At 40.8% G+C, this 13,194-nt stretch overlaps 1 long non-coding RNA gene across 1 annotated transcript; it reads left to right on the forward strand.

Annotated features, from left to right (window-relative positions):
- Window positions 1-3,248: 3,248 nt before the first annotated feature.
- Window positions 3,249-8,138, forward strand: LOC122480810. Its single transcript, XR_006296670.1, has 2 exons — window positions 3,249-3,449; window positions 3,729-8,138. It is a non-coding gene; the product is annotated as an uncharacterized LOC122480810 (long non-coding RNA).
- Window positions 8,139-13,194: the final 5,056 nt, after the last annotated feature.

The raw sequence follows: 13,194 nt of genomic DNA on the forward strand, positions 1-13,194 counted from the left end.
GAAAAATAGAAAAATCAAGGCTCCAGGTTACGTGAATCGATGAAGTTCACGTAGCTGCTGAGTGATGGGGTTGGAATTTGAACTTGGCTCTCTCTCAATCCCAATCTCATGATCTTTACTGATGTCTTTCTCCAGCATGAATTGCATTCTCTGAGAGGACTAAGAATGTCAAGCAAATTGTACTTGGGAGACATTGGTAATTAGGGCAGCAGAGGTAGTAATCACAGCATTTGCTTATTAATTACAGAGCAGTGGCCCACTAAACGCAGGAACCGTTACATGCATTATCTTACTGAGTTCTCCCAACTATAGAGCCTGTCTTCCTTGACCTTTAAGTTGCCCTAACACAGTGATACACCTTGGAGTCCTTGGTAAGTGCCAAGACACGGCACAGTCATCTACTGCCATTGCCCAAGACCCGGGTTCCAGGATACTCCTCCTTCATGCCTGCCCTGCTTCTGTTTGGTTCTAGTCCCCCAGTCTCAGCTCCAAAGAATATCCCTTTTCACTTTCAACCCTGCTTTTGTCTTTTTGATATATTAGCTGCTATTGTTTGTCTCTGCTGGACCCCCAACACCAAAGACTTTGGTTGCCACTCACTCTGGTATTATTTGACTGGTCTGGTAGGACAGCCCACCCAGAATCAAATTAAATTGGAAGGTCAGGTCAGCTGGGAAGCTGTCAGGGAGGAAGCCCTACCCAGACTCAGCTTAAATTGGAAGGTCAGCTGGGTCATTTCCTAGGGTGTCAGTAATTCAGAGCACTAGAATATTCCTGGGCTCTAAACTATCCGTGGAAATATGAAAAGATAGAGAAAAATGATATTTCTGGAACTCCTCTCAGGGTTAGGAAACCACAGAGAAGCTGCTTTGGAGGGGAGGTGATGAGACACTGAAGGTAAATTCTTGAGTAGTTTAGCAAGAGCCCAACTGCTAAGAAAAAAGGGGAGATAGAATTTGATAGACAGCAGTTGTTCTTTCTCATCTCAGCCCTCAACATCTTCCATAGATAGTGTCAAACAGCTATTTTTTAAAAAATAATACCCGATTAAGGACCACCAAATTGTTAGCTTGCTAGGTATCCAGTACATCTCGGTCTAATGCTAACTCCAACAGTTCCAGAATCTAGGTGTTAGAATTAGGTTCCTTGGCTAGTACTCAAGTACGAGTTCCTCCTCCTGTGAAGCATATTTAGACTAGTTATAGACATCACCATCATCATCGTCATCATCACGTTTTCAGATGAGGAATTCTGAAAGTATTTTACCTATAAAATACTCAAGGTTTTTCATCCAGGAAAAAGTGATGGCTTCTAAAACTGTACCTTGGAAGGGAAACTAACACTATTCCAAAAATCTAACAGTGGTCATAGAAGACTAGAACTGGTCTTCCATATTTCCTGTGAAATGAACTGCCTCTGTATCTCTTCCCAGTATGTTTGGAATGCTTCTTTCTCTCTTTTGTTTCCCATTGTTTTAAAGTAGGCTCCATGCCCAATGTGGAGCCCAGCGTGAGGCTTGAACACATGACCCTAAGATCCAGACCTGAGCTGAGATCAAGAGTTGGACGCTTAGCCGACTAAGCCACCGAGGCACCCCTTGGAATGCTTATTTCTTAAAAGCATCCTAACTTATGCTGAGAGAAAGTGAGTTATATTACTGCTTGTTCTAGAATATGTTCTCGATGAATAATAATAAGCACATATGTATCTATAGTGATGACACTTAAAGGACATTTTTATATTCTTTCTCAATTGCTTCCATCTGACCAAGAGTAACGTTGGGTTCCCTTGGTTGAGGAGCATTTCCATTAAAGTGTCTGAAGGGTTCTTTTGTTTAGGGCTAAATAACTGAGGGGGAAGGAACTCAAGATGACCTAAGAAGTAAACGCTACACATTACATCAAGAGTGAACTCAAATTTAAATATATTTTTAAAATTCAAACCATATACAGGCATCCCTGTGGTATGAGAGTTCTGATGCATTCTCGGAGCTCTAGATTGGAGGTGGTTTGGGGTTGGTGATGCCCTTCTTCAGCCACTTTTTAATCTCTCCTCCGTGGCTGTGTCTCATTCACAACAGACTCCATGGCTGCCGGGGCTGGAGGCAGTGTCCTGGGGACGTCCTCTAGGAGTGCTGGTCCTGGCTGTTAGCTGAGTTCTGCCCACTGGATTGTTAAGAGAGAAGTCCGGGGTCCACGTGGACTGCAGGGCTGGTTGCAAAGTCATGGACCCACTGAGGCAATGTAACACATAGCTCGTCTTTCTTTACCTGGAGAGTAAAGCATGTTTCTCTCTTTGTTCTACCTGTTGAAAATTAACAAAGAATAATAATCTAGGGAAGACCCTTGAAAATAAAAAGAAAGAAAAAGAAAAAGAAGAACTAGGAAGGAAAGAAGAAAAAAAGTGAGGCGGAGCCTAAGAAAGCAGACCCAGACCTTTGACCCTTGCTTCAGCCACCCGTGCTCTGTCATTATCTCGTTTCCTGTACTGAAGTTCTTCTGAATCAGATTTTGATTGAAAAAGGAGTCTATGACAAAGATGAAAAAAATTAAAAACCATTTATCTTGTTCAGTCCCTTCATTACACACATGAGTAAAACGTGCTCTAAGCAGGCTTTAATAGCTAGGAATATCAGAAATACCATGTATTGTCTTCTCTGCTTGGGGCTTAGTAAAATATATTGTGCATTATAATGATGACCTGTTATGACTAGCTACATGGAAGTTAGATATCATCTGTATTCACACAGTCTTTCCAGAAAATATTACTCCCATCCTGTGGCAGGAGTGCTCCATTCCCTTGTGCGGGTGAGAAAAATTCCTTGGGAATAATAATATCTTCTCCCTTAGAAGTGCTTCCTGTATTGCAGAGTTGCTGCCATATGGTTCCTGTAAAGGTTCTGCCAAAATCCCTGTGGTTCTCGCAAGAGCCTCTACCTCCTCTGTTCTTTTAATCTCCTGCTGTGGCGGCAGACATGGGAGAGACAGACAAGCTGCAAAGGGAAGTCGATGAAATGAAATTAAAGCCCTACAACTGTGTTTGTGTCAATGTAGATGGGGGTCCCCCCTCCTCGGTTTGCTCGCAGAGGTGGGTGTGAGAACCTATAGGAGTGTCTGGAAGAGATCCTGCGGAAGTCATTTTGCCCAGAGCTGGAGGAGAAGCAAAAGGCAAGTATCAAGTCTCTGGAAGGCCCTGGTGGGGAGATAGCAGAGGGGGGTGGGGGCTGGGGGTGGCATTTCAAGGGGGACAAGCTTCGTGGAATTTTTACTTTCTAGAGGGAAGAGAACGGTAGCTGGAGGCTGGTCTGCATTTGTAAAACAACATAGCAAGACTACCATTCCTGACTCTGTTCTGGCAGACGGGGGAGAAACAGGCTTGGTGCCCATGTGGGGACTGTTGTTTTTTTTTTTTCTCCTTTCATGATGGCTTTGAGTCCCTTCTGTTTCTTGGTGAGCTGTGTTTTGGTTGCTAAGTTGGGTGTGGATTTGTTTTGTATACCTGCAAGTGCATAGTTTTTTTTTTTTTTTATCTTTAATAATAACTTATGTGGATCATCTGTTTCTATTTTGCTATCGCTGTTCAAAGTAGGTAAGATAAAAACAGAATTTTGGTATCTGCAACTCATTCCGAAAATTGTACTGAAGAAATGAAATTCCTAGCCTGGGCTTGCTGAGACTGACAAGCCCATTGGGGTTTATGTTTCTGACCTAATATCACTTCCTTCCCAGCTGTCGAGATGTGGACCCATCAGAAGGTTTGCCACACGTGTTGGGAAGCAGAGAGGTGAGACAAAGGTCGCCTGGGATAGCACGCATACCGGTCTTCATGCTAGCCAGAGGTCCGTGCGTGTAAGTTCTGTGGGTGATCTTCCTCCGCCTTGGCAAGTGATTGCCACTGCGCGCTTCTCCACGGATCCTTCTCCTGCGCCGGCTTGGGGATGTTGTACCTCTGATGTCGCTGGTGGGCCCGGGGCTTCCGCCGGGTTTGACTGAGACAGTGAACGGCTCTCACTCCCCCCACCCCCCCTTCTCTCTCCCCTATTTGAATTGTCTGTGTGTGCTTGAAGATGAGGTAATTAAATACATCCTTGAAGGATACAGAAAGCAATAACACTCCTCTCCTTGCCTGATTCTGGGGGAGCACAATTCCTTAAACTACCAGGTTGGCTTGTCAAATGAGTTATTGTTTTTCAAAATATAGCCTGAACGGCATCCGTTATAATTAAGGCTTCTGGCTTTCGGTTTAAAGTGATATTTGCCAGTAAAAGCCTGCCAAAAAATAAATAAATAAAAGCGGGCTTACCGTTAAATATTGATTTAAGCTTGGAAACTGGCTCCAAATTTTGTTATACCAGTCTTGATCTCTGTGGCCTCTGGGCATCTGTTTCAATTTGGTCAAATTGAAATGGGGAGGGACAGTGCCAGGCTAACAGCAAGGTGATCCAATATAGTACGATGAGTTGTATTTGATGAAAAAGAGCCAGGCAGAGTCATCTACAGATCCCGGGGACAGGTGAACTGGGCTCAGCTACAATAAGAGCTGATGGGCATCTTAACTCATCTTATGGGCTGACCTGAGCCGATGATGGGTTTTCTGTAATGTAAAAAATGTTGAGTAATCTTTTGGGGGCAGTATGGGATTTTTGTTTTGTGTTGTTTCTGCCTTTCTGCATATCCTGCTAGATGCAGGCTTCTCCTCCAGCTGGCCACTTTCCTCAGGATCCTTTCATGTCACTGGCAGGGATATTAAACAGCCCAGATCGAAAACTTTTTCCTGTGAACTGAATTTCTCGCTCCCTAACTGGAGGTTTTCTCCTATCCAGGAGAAAAGGTAAGGTCCTCAGGAGAATTTTCTCCCCCGGAATGTATTTACTTGAGGCTTGTTATTATCCACCTCTGTCTCTGACAAGAGAAGGCAAACAGGAAGAGGAGGGTTAAAAGTTCCTGAAAAAAGGGCTCTTGATGAGACTGAGCTCCACGGGTGCAGAGTGCCTGAGATCCATTCATTTCGACAACCTCAGTTATTCCGGTGCCTCTCATCATCTGTAAAGTTAACAAGGGCTGATAAGACATGATGAGGCAGGGTACTGGTTTGTATTTCCAGCCTCATAAATATTTCACAATACCATTTTCTTACAATCAGATACATTAGTTTGCCAAGTGTGGATGCTGCTGGATGCTCGCTCGGTGCTGGTGTTTCACAAAAGCCCTGCTTTTAAACCGGCACATTTAGGGCCTTGAGGTGCACATCACTTGCCACTGTACCTTGCTTTCAAATGCATGTTCTAATTCGGGTGAGAGAGTTGCTGTCTGACCTCTAGAAACTGCTGCTGTCTACCTTGAAAAATATATTGTTATGCTCTACAGGCAAAAAAGCATCCCTCTTAGCCACATTCTCATATTCTTTTTCGTTTTCCAGCCCTGCTATGCCCTTGTGTTTCTTTGTACTTCACACTGTGGACAGTAGAATCAGGAGCCAGAGGGTGAATTTAATTTGGAACAGACCCCCCTGTCTTGATAGAACTGCCTTTACTCAGGCTCAAACACAGCAACCTGCAATTTCCTGAGGCCGTAACTCAGCCGGGGCTCTCACCGGCTTTAAAAATGAAGTCCAGACTCAGCACCTCTCAGAGCTCACCCAGCTCCTACCAACAACACAGAGTGGTGTGGACGCCCGAGTCAGTCGAGTAGCAATGGTTTTCTCCCTGATGTAATCAAACGGAGTGCACGGATATCACTTGATTAACAGCTGCGGTATTAATTTCCCTTTTTGGTTGCTTGACTCACAGCAAGAATCATGTCAAGGCAGCAGAGAAGCAATTAAATTGATTTTAATCTTTGTCAGAGAAGATAACATGCCTCTTTCTCTTCTCATTTAAATAATTAAAGTTTCAGTAGGTATTATTTCTGGCTTTAAAGAAATTGGTATCTTAATGTAATAGAATCCTTGTAATTATATACTTAATGGTTCTTAATAAGTTAATCATGGTTTTTCATTTAAAATGTATTTTTTACTTATTAAATTTTTTTTGTTATAGTATCTTTGCTTTTAAGGAGAAGGGGGAAACACAAAGAAATGGATATAAAACAGTTCTGTCATTTCTCATTATTAATCCTTTCAACAGCTATCTCCTCCTCCTTTTGTGGTGCGTTGGACTTAAGTTTGAAGTAATATTTTTACATTTCAGTGCATTTACAAGAAGCCCACTTCTTTTAATGACAACATATTTAATTTTAATGATGATGGAGTTTTTGGCTTCTATGAAAATTTCCTTAAAGAACATCATGTGTATTTCAATTGCGTGGAGCGCCTTTAAACTTCACATTTCATTAAGGTCTTAGAGAAATATTGAAAAAATATTGCAAATGGTTTCATTCCTCTTTGGTACTCGGTCAGACATTCTACAGTTATTTTACTCCTCACCCCAATATTGTGAAATGCCTTGTAAACATTTCAGAGCATAGACAACAGGGGTAGAATGCACAGATTGAGTGGCCCTCCTCATTAGAGGTACATTTTCACTGTAATGCATGTGTAGCCCCCAGGATATTGAGCATCACATAATTTAACTGTCGTCAACCCCCGTCGCTACCACTGGGATGAGTGACTTCTGAAAGAGGGGAAGTGTTATCCCAGAGAGAGACTAGTTCGCAGTTCAGATCCTGATCAAGAAATGAACATTTCACCAAAAGGCTTCAAAATGCCTCCTCCTCTTTCAGGATGGTGAACATGGATCAAGAGGAGAGAGACCACAGGCCCTGGACCAGAACCATCAAAGTTAGGGAGAGGCAGCATCCTGGAGCTGTCCCCTTTACCCAGAGTTTTGGAGGGATGCAGTCTTCTGTAGAAATTAATTGATAAAGACTGACTTGTTCGCTTGGTATTTTGAAAGAGAGATTCTGCAAGCTTATATATGCTATAAATCACCAAATGTTGATGCCTGTTGGTGGACAGATTGGAAAAGACACCTCTTCCTCCTGGTACGGCTAGCACAGGACAGGCTGGATTTCAGCCCCTACTCCTACCACTCCCCCACACCCACCAAGTGGGTGCTTCTTTGCAGTGCGCAATCTGCATAACTGTACATGGCTTGAAAACATGCATAAGCTAAGGCTAATAACTCCTGAAACAAATTCTGAAGCAAGGAGTGAATGTATTAATGCCAGTGGCAAAGAAGGTGAGCAGGATGGGCAGATGGAAGCATCACAGAGACTGCAAAAAGAATGCTGTAGACCAGCTCATAGTAGACACTTCTTGGCCATGCTGGCTAAGAATTATCACCAGTTTCTTAGGACTTGGAAACTTGGAAATACACTGAATGTCCTTTCTAGTTTGTTATAGCGTATGTATGTGTGGTTCCCGTTATAGAGTATATCTTTGCTCATTCCTATTTAATCTTGGAGCTGTTAATCCCCATATGACTGTTACATTGAAGATTCTGAAGCCCAGAATATTCAAAACCAGCATTCCTTACTGGGAAAGGATGTTTATACAAACACTGAGGCATGGAAGGGAGTTAGGGGGAAAAGGGAAAGCAAATGTCATTCCAGGCAGAGGAGATGAGCTAGGCAAGGGTGTGGAGGTGCATTAAGAGGATGGAGTCTTTTAGGAAGTGTTTTTGCACCTGATTAAATCTGGGTGTCCCTGGAGATACTGAGTTGATTATAGCACATTCCCTGCCCCGGAGGAGCTAGAAGTATTTTGACATCTACCCTATTTGATCTTCACACAAATTCCATAAATTAAGTAGCAAAGATCTTATCAACTGAAAATCACTGGGGAGGAAATTGGAGCCTAAAAAAGTACACAACACTTAAGGTTACACAGCTAATTCTAGGTAAGCTGGGACTGAAACCCAGCCCCCCAGTGGCCAGCCTGCGTCTTCCAACTAGATCAGAAGAGGAGGGTAGCTTTTTCCTCCCTCCTTAGGATAGGGCAGCAAACTTTTTCTACAAAGCATTGTTATGATTATGATTACGATTTATCAGTCAGTAGATATGGAGGAAGAGAGTATAATCAGGTCCATTCACTTCTCTTGGCTACTAGTGAAAATATAAAAATTTTTGCAGGGTGAGTTAGCAGGAGTGAAATGCAATGAAAAGTGTATTTGTGAAGAGAATAAAGTTGATTGAAGGAGTGCTGGTATTCATATCTTTAAGTTTATTTACAAATAAAGAGTTAAAAAATAACTGTACACTTATCCTAGTGAGCACTGAGTAATGTAGAGAATTGTTGAATCACTACATTGTACACCCGAAACTAATATAACACTGTATGTTACCTATACTGGAATTAAAATTAAAATCTTAATAAAAAAATGAATTCGTCCTGCCAATGAATTTCCTGTAAACAAACAAACATTCTCCTCTAAGAACACTGATCACAAGGCATGTTTCTAATGGAACACTACCCATGTTCAGGGATCTGTCTTATTTACTCTTTTGCCACTAGTCCCTAGCATAATGTCTGGGCTAGAGGATTCATTCATTCATTCAACAAATATTTACTGAGCACCTACTAAGTGGTGGACATTATTCTGGGAACTTGGGATACAGCAGTGAACAAAATGGATAACCTAAAAGATACACCCACAGAGCTTATATTCTGGTGGAATAATTTAGTATTTATACAAGTAAATAAACAACCAAGATGTGTTATGAGGAAAATCAAACAGGGATTGTGATAATGACTAGACGTGATTCAGATGGGTGGCAGGGGGGTCCTCTTTGAGGAAATAATATTTGAACTGATATGTGAATGTGAAGATTCAAATGTAGGAAAAAGCTTGGTGTGTATCAAAGATGGAAGGAAGGCAGCGCGGCTCGAGGCTGAATGCACAAGAAGAGAGAAGGGATGTGAGGATGAATGGGAGGGGTTTAGAGGTGGTCGTGTCAAAGAGTGGGGTGAGAGTTAGGTGACGTCAAAAGCTGATCCATGCTGCTGGAGTGCTGAAAACACCATGCTACAGAATTTCTTTAAAATTTCATCAAAATTAAAAATGTTTGTGCTCCAAAGGACACCATCAAGAAAGTGAAGAGATAGGCCAATGGGAAAAAATATTGGCAAATCAGATATCCGTAAAGGAACTTATATCCAGAATATATAAAGAACTCATAACTTAATAATAAAAAGACAAATAATCCAATTAAAAATAGGCAAAGAATCTGAATAGGCATTTCTCCAAGGAAAAGATACAAATGACTAATAAGCAAATGAAAAGATGGTTGGCATCATTAATTGTCTGAGAAATGCAAATCAGAATCATGAAATAGCCCTTCATACCTATTAGGATGGCTATAATAAAAAAGATGATAACAAGTGTTGGCAAAAATATGGAGAAATCAGAATCTTCATAAACTGGGAATGTAAATGGGAACATTAAGTGGTACAGCCACTTTAGGAAACAGTCTGGCAGTTCCTCTAATGATGAAACATGGAGTTACCACATATCCTAACAATTTTATTCCTAGGTATGTGTTCAAAAGAAATGAAAGCCTCTGGACACATGAAAACGTGTACAGCCAAATGTTTATAGTGGCATTATTCATAGTAGCCAATAGGTAGAAACAATTCAAATGTCCAGTTTGTCCAACTGAAAAATGAATAAACAACATCTGGTATATTGGATGAGGTTTTGGGGTTATGGTGGGGTTCGGAGCCGATGGCCAAGAAAGAATTCTTGAAGACGTCTTGAAGACTAAAGCATGGGGACATGACCTATGGGCAAAAGAGCTGTACTGGGGTTGTGAAGAGTGACTCATATGCTATGGCGGGGAGGTAAAATCAAGAGGAGGTTTCTTAAAGGGATTTTCCATATGCTAAAGACTGGATTACTGGAGGCCTAGGTGTTGTCAAGCTAAAGTTGTTTTTCCCTCTGGCAAAGCATTAACGTTAAGACAGTAAGGAGTTCCTGGGAAAACGTTCTACTCTTCCTGCCTCAAGTATTTGTCAATGGGCTGTGAGGTATAAGGAAAGTCAATTTTATCTGCCATTTCCTTCTTTTCTTTGTTCCCCACATCACTCTGGAAGGAAGGGTGATGTTGGGGCTCCAGGAAACTGAGTCTATAGGTTTCTGGAGATTAGGCTATTGATAAGATTGCCTTTTTCTTTGTAATTGTACTAAGATAGTTGTAAACTGATGGAGATTCTTAACAGTTTAACCATCTGCTTTCTGTCCTTTCCTTTGTTCTTGGGCAGCCTGGAGAGCCTGAGGAATATCACACATATCCCACTTGGGGAGGGAGTTATGCTGGCTTGTACTTTGCCCTCAGCTTGCCTTATGGTCCCTCATCATATTCATACAATGGAATTTTATTTCACCATAAAAAAGAATGAAGCACTGATACATGCCACAACATGGATGAACCTTGAAATTATGTTAAGTGAGAGAAGACAGTCACAAAAGACCACATAGTATATGATCCCATTCATATGAAATTTCCAGAATGGAGAAATCTGTAGAGACAGAAAACGTATTAGTTGCTTAGAGGATGAGATCATGGGAAGATAGAGGAGTGATAGCTAAAGGGTATAGGGTTTCTTTCTGAGGTGATGAAAATGTTCTAAAACTGGCTGTGGAGATGGTTGTACTTAATCTGTGAAGATACTAAAAACCATCAAATTATGTACACTTGAAATGGGTGAATTGTATGGTTTATGAATTACATCTCAATAAAGCTGTTAAAAACCACTAAAAAAAACCCCAAACACACCCCAAAGCCTGAAGGTAGGCCTCACACTCACTAAGGTTTTCAGGCTTTTCAGATAAAATTTACTAGTCCCATCAGAATATCTTTGTGCCCAAGGGAGAATCATCAATGAAACTATTCTTAGAACACAAAGCTTTCCTTCCTAAAATACTGGAAAGGAGCAACACCTTGAACACCACAGGAAACGCATAAATATCTAATTTGCACCACTGCATGATAAAAGCAGCTTGCTTCTTCCACTCATTAGCAACACTCAAAAATATATTCTAGCTTCTTGCCTGCTAAAAGGATATTTACATTTCCTCTTTGCACCAACCACAGAAGCCCTGGTTATTCCCACAGTTTCTCTGCAGTTTTGGTCCACTTGAACTGTATTTGGAAAGCAGGCAGAGAGCCATTCTGGGACAAACGCAGTGGTGAAAAGTGCATGCGCTACATGAGAATTCATTTAAATTAATGCGTTTGGAATCATGGATTTCTAAGTGAATTGAATTTGGAAACTATTTCAGTTTCAGATGACAGGAAGCCAGCCATTGTATTCCACTACAAGTAACATGCTCTTTATCCTGTAGATGACAATCATTGCTTGCAGAGGCAAATTTGAAGTCTTTTACGATAGAAGAAAATCTTAATCATCTTTGTACTCTCTACAAGTTAGGGCTTTTGTACATAATACACACAAAAAATTTTAATTGAATTTGGATTAACAGGTCATGAGGGTTTGAGAATAAGATCAAGAAAATTTTTCAGTGATTGAACATATGACATATGTTGATGTAAGAAGGAAATGGAAGGTAAGACTTTCCCAGTAACTTTTAGCCCGGGAAAGTCAAGCACTGTATCTGGTAGACACAAGCATTCAGTTCAATGGATGGGGACTCTCTGTGGCAGACTAGTTCACCAGGCTTTGCCACAGTTTACATGAGATATCTAATTTTCTTTCATTATGAGACTCTCAAGAGCTGGAGTATATGGGGTTTTGTATTTGCCAGTCATAGGAATCAAACTTGCCTCTTCCCTTTCTCTTGCCTCAATGTTGACAATAATGAGGCACTACCCTTGTGTGTGAAGCTTAGTCTGAAAAAGCCTATTGGCTTCCCTTTTGGAAAAAAAAATTAACAGTGATTTCCATCAGTGTCTCCCTAACCTTTTCTCTTTCCTCCATCTAGTAGAGCAGAGCCTATTTTCTCATCTTCTCTGTGTCCATTCAGGTTACATGGATGAAACTGAAATGTCCCAGTCTCCTAAACGCATTTCTGAATGTTGGAGATATGTTTCGAAATCCTAGGTATAGGGTACTAATGCCATCTTTACCACACATATGGCTCTTAGCACTTTACAGCTCAATTTTCTGCTTAAAAGGGTGCCTCTTATAAACCAGCAAATACAGCAAGTGACTAATTAGCCAAATTAATGAGGGCTTGTTTACTTGAAGTCCCCAGTGCCCTTGGAACTTGGGATGTTTCATTATTACAATCTGCAAGTGGTTTCCTCCAATTAATTTTTAACATACGGCTCTTGCCTCTTCTCAGTAATATGTAATATCCTAATACTTCAGAGGGGCTTGCGAGCATTAACTCATTATTCCTCATAGGGGACTACTGGAAGGCTGAAACAAAAAGGAATCATAGTGCTTTTTTGTCAACACTGATTTTTTGCATACCTTATTACAAATCCTACTCTATAGGTCAAAAGCAAAACTAGTAAAGAGCAACCATTAAAGCCCATTCTGAGAAAAAGATAGAAAGGAATAAATATATGTAAATATGAAAGAAATTTCTCTTTGCCACATAATAAATGATAAATAAGCTAAGAAAAGTCATTCCCCTTATAGCCCTTTGTCTTCTAATTGGAGATAAACTCAAATCTAATTGGGCACATGGAAGCAAGTATCTAGATGCACATTCAAAAGTGATGTGTGCATCTAGAATATATACAGAAAGAAGTGAGGTGCACATGTAGAGTACATTCAGAAGTAAGGAGTGCATCTAGAACATTTACAGAAGTGAGATCTGCATGTAGACCACATTCAGAGTGATATGCATGAGTGATGTCACAGAAATGATGAAGTCGGAAGCTCTAAGAACTGGTTCTTCCAGTGAGGTAGCCATTAAACCAGTAAAAACAGATAGACTCATGTTTTTCAGAACTCTAGAATCTAATTTAAAAAAAAAACCTTAAGATAATGGAGAGAGAGATTAATGAAGAAAGTGATTGCTAAATTTCAGCATTTAGGGAAATCTCTGTCAGGTCATTGAGTGTCTGCTGAGATTGAAGCAGACCTTAGGGATCACACATAACAAAGAATACAGTCTGCAAAAAATAGTTGGAAAAAGTCACTTAACAAATGGATGACTGAAGCCCTCAACAAACAATAACAGCAAACCATGGAGGAAGAGAGACTCTGGTTTTCAGAGTTACCACATTTTAATGTCAAATGTCAACAAAATTTTCAACAAAAATTATAAGGCATACAAAGACACAA

This window comes from Prionailurus bengalensis, chromosome C1 (genome assembly GCF_016509475.1).
Source record: "Prionailurus bengalensis isolate Pbe53 chromosome C1, Fcat_Pben_1.1_paternal_pri, whole genome shotgun sequence".
NCBI classification, from domain to species: Eukaryota; Metazoa; Chordata; class Mammalia; order Carnivora; family Felidae; genus Prionailurus; species Prionailurus bengalensis.